General features: G+C 36.9%; 1 protein-coding gene across 1 annotated transcript in view; it reads right to left on the bottom strand.

Moving 5' to 3' along the window:
- Positions 1 to 9,067, bottom strand: part of LOC122148728 (uncharacterized protein KIAA0040-like) — a 14,655-nt gene extending 5,588 nt beyond the window's left edge. Inside the window, exon 1 of the mRNA XM_042775995.1 lies at positions 8,886 to 9,067. The gene's annotated coding sequence lies outside the window, so the exon portion shown is untranslated. The remainder of the gene's footprint in view (positions 1 to 8,885) is intronic.
- Positions 9,068 to 11,689: the final 2,622 nt, after the last annotated feature.

The raw sequence follows: 11,689 nt of genomic DNA, 5'->3' as shown, positions 1-11,689 counted from the left end.
AACGGTGTGCGCCTTGAGCTACATTTCACGTACATGCATGAAAATCGGTACACACATGTAACTCCCCAATACCTACAAAAAAAGACTCTTGGAGCAAAATCCGAAACCCAACAGGAAGTCGGTTATTTTTAATTTTATGAGCAAATTTTGTGTATTTTTTGCCATTTCCATGCGTTGTACTTTAACGAACTCCTCCTAGAGGATTTATTCAGATCAACACCAAACTTGGTATGCCTAATCTAAAGGCCTTTGCGATGTTAAATTGCGAAGATCTTGAGTTTTTTCGTTTAAGGGCGTGTCCCGTGGCGGCCTGACGAATTTCGATGATTTCGCCATGAAAAATGAAGTTGCTATAACTCAGACATACAATGTCCAATCTGCACCCAAACTTCACATGTTGGGATAAGACTCCGGACCTGAACAGATCTACATGCCAATATTCAGTCATTGTCATAGCGCCACCTATTGGCAACAGGAAATGACATATTTTACGCTGTGACGAACTACACCAAGAAATTGAAATGACAACAAATAGTTTTTTTTTCAGTCAGTCTAATCTAAAGGCCTGTGTAATGTTAAATTGCGAAGATCTTGAGTTTTCGTTAAAGCGTGTGTCCGTGGCGGCCTGGCAAATTTCGATGATTCGCCATGAAAAAAAGAAGTTGCTATAACTCAGACATTCAGTGTCCAATCTGCCCCAAACTTCACATGTTGGATAAGACTCCGGACTTGAACAGATATACATGCCCATATTCAGTCATTGTCATAGCGCCACCTGCTGGCAACAGGAAGTGTCATGTTTTACGCCGTAACAAACTACTCCTAGAAATTTAATGACATCAACATTTTATTTCGGTCAATCTAATCTAAAGGCCTTTGAGATGGTAAATTGTGAAGATCTTGAGTTTTCGTTAAAGGGCGTGTCCATGGCGCCTTTAAAAATTTGATGTCTCGCCATGGGAATAAAAGTTGTTGTAACTCAGTCATAAAATCTCTGATCTTCCTTAAACTTCATATGTTTGATAAGAGTCCTGGCCTGAACACAGCCGAAGGCCAATATTCCATTGGTTGTGGGAAAATGGCTCGACAGCGCCACCTATACACTTTCAACGGAGTGCGTTTCGAGCTACGTTTCACGTACATGCACGAAAATTGGTACACATATGTAAAGCATCAGTACCTACAAAAAAGACTCTTGGAGCAATATCCGAAACCCAAACAGGAAGTCCGTTTATTTTTAATTTTATGAGCAAATTTTGCATCATTTTTTGTCATTTGCATGCCTTGTATTTTAACGAACTCCTCCTAGAGATTAATTCAGATCAACACCAAATTTGGTATGCCTAATCTAAAGGCCTTTGTGATGTTAAATTGCGAAGATCTTGAGTTTTCGTTGAAGGGCGTGTCCGTGGCGGCCTGACGAATTTCAATGTTTCGCCATGAAAAAGGAAGTTGCTATAACTCAGACATATAATGTCCAATCTGCCCCAAACTTAACATGTTTGATAAGACTTCTACTCTGAACAGATCTACATGCCCATATTCAGTTATAGTCATAGCACCACCTGCTGGCAACAGGAAGTGTCATGTTTTACGCTGTAACGAAGTACTCCAAGAAATTTAATGACATCAACATTTTATTTTGGTCAGTCTAATCTACAGGCCTTTGCAATGTTAAATTGTGGAGATTTTGAGTTTTTGTTAAAGGGCGTGTCCATAGCGTTGTGACAAAATTTGATGTCTCGCCATAGGAAGAGAAGTTGTTGTAACTCAGGCATAAAATGTTCGATCTTCCCCAGACTTCACATGTTCGATAATAGTACTGGCCTGAACACATCTGAAGGCCAATATTCCATTATAATGATAGCGCCACCTGCTGGCAACAGGAAGATTGGCACATATAAATGACTTTGACATATTCCACTTATTTTTACAACTTTCATTAAATGCATATTTCTCGCCGTTCGCCTTTTTTACTAAAGCCATTCGCTGGCGGTGAGTCCGGGTGCGAGGGCCCGTTCATTGCTGCTTGCAGCTTTAATTATTATTCTTCTTCTTCTTCTTCTTCTTCTTCTCCAAAATGAATCGCATTTTTGAGGGCCTAAACATGCTCGAAAAGTCCTGAAACTTTGCACAACGCGTCAGACCTGGTGAAAATTTACGTCTGATATAGGATTCAGAAGAGGGTGTGGCAAAATGGCTCGACAGCGCCACCTATCGTAAAAAAAATCAACAGCCCTCCAGCTGTGTTTCACGTACATGCACGAAAATTGGCACACATATGTAAAGCATCAGTACCTACAAAAAAGACTCTTGGAGCAATATCCGAAACCCAACAGGAAGTCGGTTATTTTTAATTTTATGAGCAAAATTTTTGCATCATTTTTGTCATTTGCATGCCTTGTATTTTAACGAACTCCTCCTAGAGATTTTTTCAGATCAACACCAAATTTGGTATGCCTAATCTAAAGGCCTTTGCAATGTTAAATTGCGAAGATCTTGAGTTTTCGTTGAAGGGCGTGTCCGTGGCGGCCTGACGAATTTCGATGTTTCACCATGAAAAATGAAGTTGCTATAACTCAGACATACAATGTCCAATCTGCCCCAAACTTCACATGTTTGATAAGACTCCTGACCTGAACAGATTGACATGCCCATATTCAGTTATAGTCATAGCGCCACCTACTGGCAACAGGAAGTGACATATTTTACGCCGTAACAAACTACCCTGAGAAATTTTATGACATATATTTTTTTTTTCAGTCACTCTATTCTAAAGGCCAGTGCGATGTTAAATTGTGAAGATCTTGAGTTTTCGTTAAAGGGCGTGTCCATGGCGCCATCACAAAGTTCGATGTCTCGCCATGGGAATAAAAGTTATTGTAACTCAGGCATAAAATGTCCGATCTTGCCCAACTTCACATGTTCGATAAGAGTCCTGGCCTGAACAAATCTGATGGCCAATATTCCATCGGGTTTGGCAAAATGCCTCGATAGCGCCACCTATACATTTTCAATGGAGTGCGCCTCGAGCTACGTTTCACCTACATGTACAAAAATCGGTACACACATGTAACACACCAATACCTACAAAAAAGTCTCTTTGTACGAAATTCGAATCCCAACAGGAAGTCAGTTATTTTGAATTTTCTCTGCAAAATTTGTGTCGTTTTTGCCATTTTCAGGGGTTGTACTTTAACGAACTCCTCCTAGAGATTTATTCAGATCAACACCAAACTTTGTCTGTGTAATCTAAAGGCCTTTGCGATGTTAAATTGCGAAGATCTTGAGGTTTCGTTTAAGGGCGTGTCTGTGGCGGCCTTACAAATTTCGATGTTTCGCCATGAGAAAGGAAGTTGCTATAACTCAGACATACAATGTCCAATCTGCCCCAAACTTCACATGTTTGAGAAGACTCCTGACCTGAATATATCTACATGCCAATATTCAGATATCGTTATAGCGCCACCTGCTGGCAACAGGAAGTGACATGTTTTACGCTGTAACGAACTAACTACTCCTAGATATTTTACGACATTTCATAATTTTTTTTGGTCAGTCTAATCTAAAGGCCTTTGCGATGTTAAATTGTGAACATCTTGAGGTTTCATTAAAGGGTGTGGCCATGGCGCCGTGACAAAGTTCGATGTCTCGCCATGGGAATAAAAGTTATTGTAACTCAGGCATAAAATGTCCGATCTTCCCCAAACTTCACATGTTCGAAAAGAGTCTTGGCCTGAACACATCTGAAGGTCAGTATTCCACTATAATCATAGCGCCACCTGCTGGCAACAGGAAATGGCTTGTTTTACACTAACTTAAACATGCAATGTCCAATCTGCACCAAAATTCAAATATTTGGAAAGAGTCATGGCCTGAAAATATCTAAAGGCCAATATTCAGTTATAATCATAGCGCCACCTGTTGGCAATAGGACACCTCATGCCTTATATTAACCTCAAACATTCCATGTTCAATCTGCACTAAATTTCATATGCTTGATAAAAGTGCTGGACTGAAGAAATCTACATGCCAAAATCCAGTTATAGTCATAGCGCCACCAGCTGGCAGCAGGAAGATTGGCACATATAAATGACTTTGACATATTTCTCTTATATTTACCACATAAAACACATATATCTCGCCGTTCGCTGTTTTACAAAAGCCACCCGCTGGCGGTGAGCCCGGGTGCGAGGGCCCGTTCATCGCTGCTTGCAGCTTTAATTTTTTTTTTTTTTTGGTCAAATAGAAAGTCCAAAAGTAAATAAGTAAATATCTAAAATGTTTTGATTGGATTTTTTTTTAACTCTATATATATATATATAGAGTTATATATATATATATATATATATATATATATATATATATATATATATATATATATATATATATATATATATATATATATATTACCTTTTTTTTTTTTACCTGTTACAAATTTATATTTATGATTCTTATACAAGTTTCTTAGACTAATTATCATAAAATATTTTATTCTTCCTAAATAAAAATAAATAAAATAATAATAAAAATTAAACTAACCATTAATGAAATTAACCAGATGCATAAAATTAACTTTAAAGGCACATCCATTACCTAATCATTATAAATTTAGGTTTACAAATAAGTCTTACATATATAATTATTAATAAATAATCATGAATAAAAAAAAAAAAGCTTGCTTCTTAACATAGTTGCCTAAAAAACTGCCATTATAAAAAAATCTGTTAAATGTTTTAAAAAACAGCTTAACCTTCACCCATTATCAAAAAAAATCAAAATACCCATAATTCTAAACTCAATACATATAATACAGATAACTTTTGGCTTTAGAAAATGGCTTTACTGTCAGCTTTGATCAATTTAATGCATCCTTGCTGGAAAAGTATAAAAAAGAAAAAGAAAAAAAAATCTTACTTACCCAGTTATTATTGTGTATATTACTGTTTAACTGCTAATTTCAAATCTGCGTTTGCTGGCTGGCGCTGAGCGTATTTTACTGCGCTGCACAGTATAACCAATCACACACGATTCTGTTGAGCTTATGGATGCAATGGCCAATCAGATGCGTTCAGATGAGTCATCGCCGAAACACCGAGTTTTGTTCACTGCGCACGTCGCTGACTGAATTCTGCTCTCTGGAGAATTAATTCTCTCATCGGAAACAACAAAGTGCAGATGTGCGTACGATGTAAGTAAGAAATGCATTTCACAGTGTAAACAGCTACAGTAATTTTAATGGGAGTTTTTGAGAGTGCTTGACCTCTGGCTAGACTGAAGTCAATCTTTGATGATATAAATGTTCTTTTCTGTCTTACAATAAAAGTGTTAACTCAAAATGTTTTTATTAAATTCACGTTAAATACAAAGTTATTCGTATTAAAAATATTTTATGGCATGACACCCATATCTGGTAGGCTACTTAAGTAATAAAAGACGGGTTGACACTAACATTAGTCTACTTTGCCCATCGACCAACTAACATGATCTATAAAGGTGCACAATGCACTAACTACACATATTTGAAAATCGAGATATTTCATGATATTCCATCCCCCCTATTCACTTGTGCTCCCTCAAAAATAATAATTGCATGATGCCCCTAAACCCCCCCCCCCCCCACACACACACAGTAAAACAGCACAAAGACTGTGTGCTTTAATCTATCAAGCATGGAAAAAATGAGAAATGCGGAACTGAACATTTATTTCGGGCACGTAAAGTTCTCTTGGTCAACCAAGTGAAACGGGAAGATTTCTAACACTACTTTAACAATCTTGACTGTCCTGGCTGCTTGGTTGAACTTAAACAACCAAGAAAAGCATTGTCTAGATTTAAATGTTTGAATGTAAAATCTGTAAAACCTTTTACCAGACTGGGGTTATTTTGTACTTGATAATGTGATCCTGGACTCATCATTCTTGATGTCTCACACGCTTGAGTTTAAAGAGTTAGTTCACCCAAAATTGAAAATTAGACTGCGTTTTACTTACCCTTGAAGCATCCTAGGTATATATGACTTTCTTCTTTCAGACAAATCCAGTCGGAGTTCTATTAAAAACTAGATTCGTCTGAAAGAAGAAAGTCATATACACCTAGGATGCCTTGAGGGTGAGTAACACACAAGCTAATTTTTATTTTTGGGTGAACTGACTTTAAGACTCATCCTACCGTGGTTATCCACACCCAACTTTAAAGAGCTTTGCTGAGGCAAGACTGCTAATCCAAGGAAGGCAGACTCAAAAAATTATCTCTCTCTACCAGCCTCTTCCATCATCTTCTTTCTGACGTTCTGTCCTCTGATTGGATCCTTCAGTAGCAGCAATCTGGACATCCCAAAGGCGCAGAGTGTGCTTTGGAAACATAAGGGTGTTGGGTTTATGTGTAGCCCCTCTAATGAAAAATAAAGCAGTCTACTTCTGAATCCAAATATAGCCCAGGCCATTCCTAACCAGTCACAACTGTAGCTCATGAGTCATTCTAATGAAATGTATCAGAACAGTGCTATGAAAACAAGAGCGAGAAACAGTGAATGCTCTGTGCTCTGCCATAAATGGACCTACTCCCTCCTTACTCACAATACCACTGAAAAATTGGGTAATTCACAGAGTAATTTAAACTTTTTCCATATATGTATATATCCATATATATATATATTTGTATACCGTTTCATTTCAAACCAGGTTTGAGGTAAACTTTGTGTGTAGGATTTGTACATTTCATTACTAGACTTTTGAAGGGACATATTTCTCAAAACAGGGAACTACCCATTTTAGAGAAGATGCAAGGTTACAATAACATGATTTTGTGTTGAATCTTGAAATTGAGCTTCCTGTTTTCACACTCACCCCACCCATTCCTCCCACTGTCACACTTAGATATAGATCAGTATGAGAGGTGTAAACTAATGTGTAGAAATGTGTGCTTTTACAAATAGAATTATAAAACAGATTTAAATTTTAATTGAATTAGCCATGTTTAAAATTAGAATAAAGTCAAAATACACAGACTGCACCTCACCATAATTTCAACAGCCTACATAGTTAGGCTAACAAACTATACTACTTCATGGAAGAATTATTCTCATAATTTTCTTAAATTAGTTTATGTAACAATGGTGTGTTTTATTATAAGCTGTCACTGGGGTTTTGCTTCATTTCCGGTGGATCTGATTAGCAATTGAATTGCAGTAAGTGTGCTTGTTGCTTTATTATACTTTCATTTAACAGATGAGGGTTCAAGACCCATGAAAGAAAACTGAACAACAACATCATAAATAAACAAATAAAAAAGCATATATTTTCTTAAATAACTACTTAATTTTTACTAATATTTCAACTTAAATATTTCAACTTTCAAATTTTAATAACATTAATCTCCTTTTTGAGACGTGTAGTGAGCACTTCAGTTTGAGCAGTTTATATTATTTTGATTTAATGTAATGTTAAGATAAGGATAGAAAATATGTTGAAGAACAGTTTTAACTAAACAGTTTCAGTTACCATTTTATGGACCATGGGAACCAAAACACTCTGGTTGTCAGGATTCTTCAAGATATGTTCTTCTGTGTTCAGCAGAAGGAGGAACTTCATACAGGTTTGGAATGACTTGAGGTTGAATAAATGATAACAGTTTTCATTTTTGGTTTCATCAGTTTCAGTTTTCATCTCTAATGAATCTCAGATTTTTATTTAGATTATGGCAGCAGTCTTGTTAACACAAGTACATGACGTTGTTAGGTAGTCTAAACATATGACTTTATGTCAGTATTGTTGACTGTTCAGAATATCAGCCTAAATTTCTCAAAATACATAAGCAAGTAGCTTGAGAAAGAAAGAGATCATGGCTGAATGTGCATGTCTACTTCTGCATTTGAGAACATGAACGAAAATGACCAGCCTTCATTTTTTTAGGAAGAAACATTTTAAGGGGTTTTTAAGACGGTCATATGAAGTTCAGTATAATTTTTTAAGTTCTGTTTCCAATCTTTTATGTTACAATGTCAAGAGTATTGAATCATTTCCATCTGACAACAGAAAGCTTGAAATAGAATGATCTAACACAAGGATTGGGTTCAGCCTGGACCATACTGAGGCAAAAAGACAAAACTGTTGCAAAATAATGCCTCCCATAAAAGGCCTCAGGCCTATACTTATTATTGGGTTTCCAGCCCTAAAGGGCACTTCTGTGGTGTTTGCACCGTATGTTGTGACATGTTGCTCAATACAAGAAGGTTGATGTTGCCTGAGAGCATAAATTCCAACATTGCTGAGGAACTCAGAAAAGCCCGCTTTTGTACTAAAAGTTCCTTTTCTGGAAACCTATATTTCATACATCAAGCTGAAGCGTGCCCTAGAAATCCAAGCAATATCTTGTCAACAACTGTCATGCATATCACAAAATGAGGTGCAATATAAACTTATTGTCTTTTTGTTTAAATGACTACATGCGCCTTCGGTATGACACTTTTCTACAAGCAAACAATCAAAACAATGACTAATATATCACGTAAAGATGAAGAATGCTTATTATTTTAGTTAGTTGCTCATTTATATTGCAGCCTAAATGAGCCGTGAAGTCAGGATGGATATAAATAATCTTATTCTGAAATAAATCTTTAAAGACAGGAAGTATAATAATATTCATATATTAATCAACCCACATAATAATAATAATAGTAATAATAATTCATTCTTTACAGGCAAATTAAAAACTGTAAATGACAGCATTCTTTAAAAGCATATAACTCATTTGTTTCATTTCTCAGTTCCACTGACCTGTCAAGATTAGGAAAAGATACTCCAAATAAAGACACATCACTTCTTTTAGCAAAATATTCATTCTTCTGTATAGGAATCACCTGCAACTGCATGGGTTTACCTTACCTTCAGATGTACGTCAATTGCCAGTGTTCCTCCACAACATGTGCATGTGCCATAGATTGTACCTCCACTGGTTCTGTTGAAGCTGTTTCAGAGTTTGAATTTGGTTTCTGATTTAACCACTGTGTGTGTGCTGCCATTAGTGAGTCCTCCTACAGGCAGCCGCTCAGCCTCTTATTCTGGTGTCAGGAGTGATTAGTTCACAGCGTTCAGTGACTTGTGAAGATTTGGGGAGTGGTGTATTTTGCCTGCTTACATCAGACTCACAATGGAGACATGGTGCATACAGGGACCTAGAGCTCTGATAATAGAGTGAAGAGGTTCTGAGGCCAGTGGGTTCAACACTTTCGGTTGGTGATCAGGCCATAAAGTGCATTATCAGGCTACTTTAAGTGTGCTCTGTGAATACCTGCGGCGTAGCTTTAATCTCTACCTCCTACCGCCTAGAAAGCATTGTAAAGGCAAACATTAATGCTACTTTAATTCATGCCCTAGCAAGTCAGTTCAAGACTGCTGTCCACCCGCCTCAAGTAGATAAAAGGGGTTATTACAGCTGTAATGGTGAACAGAATGTTGTACAGGAAGGATTTCTTATGTATTTTTAGATTATAAATTAACAGCTAGCAAGAGTGTGTCTATGGCTGTGAAATGTATGACGCACAAATGGGAGAGTGGCACAAATGACAAATAAACAGTATATAAATTTCCATGGCCATAACCATTTCTTGATCATTGGGGGGACCATATAACCTACACACACACACACACACACACACACACACACACACACACACACACACACACACATATATATATATATATACACGTATCAGTATATATATATATATATATATATATATATATATATATATATATATATATCTTTTTTTTATTTTTTTTTATTAGAGGTGTTATGGTTCTCTGTAAAAAATCAAACTGTAGCATTCTCCACCCACGGTTCAGCACGCACTTGCACCGCGGTTAAACTTAAAAATGACATCTGTAATATGGTTTGTTAAAAATAACAACACATAAAACAGTTTGGCTTATGTATGTTTCTGTTGATGGATACGCATTCTGGCTTCCCAATATATTACAAAAGCGATGAAAAGAGAAAAAAAAAAAAAACCTTAGACAAACCTGTCACTTGTTCAATGAAGGGGCATATTCATCAACATGACCATTAAATTACTCAACAACAAACAATGCTATCATAGGCATAACGGGTTCGAGTCTCAGGTCCGGCAGGGATTGTGGGTGGGGGGAGTGAATAGCCAGCACTCTCTCCACCTTCAATACCACGACTGAGGTGAGACCCTTGAGCAAGGGACCAAACCCTCAACTGCTCCCTGAGCGCAGCAGCATTGGCTGACCACTGCTCCAGATATGTATTCACGATGCGTGTGTGTGCATGTTTGTTCACTACTCACTGCTGTGTGTGTGCACTTGGATGGGTTAAATGCAGAGCACAAATTCCAAGTATGGGACACCATACTTGGCCACACTTCACATCCTTTCCTTTCCAAATATGCAATGTTATTTTACCTTTGATTACTTTATTCAATTTCTGTAACTAAAAACTGTTAGACCAACCTAAAAAATCTTAAAAGCACTGTTTGTTTTATTTGTATATTTGCTTGGTTGTGTTTATTTGTTCTGTTACCTGTATATATATTATTTATTTTTATTTGATAATATAGTCCTTTTTTTCCCTAAACATACCGAACCATACTGAAGCCATGACTCAGAAACCATGATACAAACCAAACCGTGAGTAACTTGAACCATTACACCCCTAATATACTGTATATACTGTATATATGAGATTTGTTAGTTCCAAGTCAGTTTAATCACAGTTCTATATTAATGCACAACCTTCAGTGACGCACTCAAACACACTAAGGACCATCGCTAGTGGGGTGAAAGGTGGTGACAATTATAGGGGCCCACAGCTGTGGAGAGCCACCCGTCGATTTCAACCGACTGCCTGTCAGTTATGTCTTAAGTGCACGTAAACAGTTGAGAAAGAAATTGGATGTTTATCATTATATTGGATGCAGTTTCTCTTAAGGTGACCGCTCCTAATTTACCAGCTGCTGTCGGGGTCCTTAATGTTAAGCTAAAAAAATGAAAAGAGAGTAAATCACTCGCCACTCTTTAGTGAATTACTTTGTAGTTTTAACAAAAATGAATCTATATTTAATTTTACAGTAAAGACTATGCAATGACATTTTATATTTGATTATTCGGTTTCTGTACACTCTAACAAATGCTGTGTTGTTTCAACCCAACTTTGGGTCAAATATGGATTAACCCAACCATTGAGTAAGATTTTTAAATTAAAATTTTAACCCAAAAGTTGGGTTAGTCCATATTTGACCCAAAGTTGGGTTAAAACAATACAGCATTTTTCAGAGTTTACCTGGAGATCTACAAACTTGAAAAAACTTAAACATTGCTTAATTTGTATCTTTGTTCTATTTATTTATTTATGCTATTTACACAATTTCAAACAGGGCCCACAGGTACAACCTACACCTGGGGCCCCGCAAACCCCAGCTACAGCCTTGCACACACCACTTGACTAATATTAAGTGATTTGCAATTTTCCTCTTACCTCGGGGGCAGGAGCACATGCTATACATTTTTTATTCATAGGCTGTGCATATTTAGACCAACATCGCGTGTTATTTACATAAAACAGTTCAATAGTGATGTTATGTTCGACACCGAAGCTCTAAAGCTTTATATCTGTGACGTCTGAAGCTTTGTTCACCTGAGAACCACCTGACGACTTCAATAACTGG

The sequence above is a fragment of the Cyprinus carpio genome, chromosome A2 (assembly GCF_018340385.1).
Source record: "Cyprinus carpio isolate SPL01 chromosome A2, ASM1834038v1, whole genome shotgun sequence".
NCBI lineage: Eukaryota > Metazoa > Chordata > Actinopteri > Cypriniformes > Cyprinidae > Cyprinus > Cyprinus carpio.
This window is presented reverse-complemented; position numbering and strand designations above follow the sequence as displayed.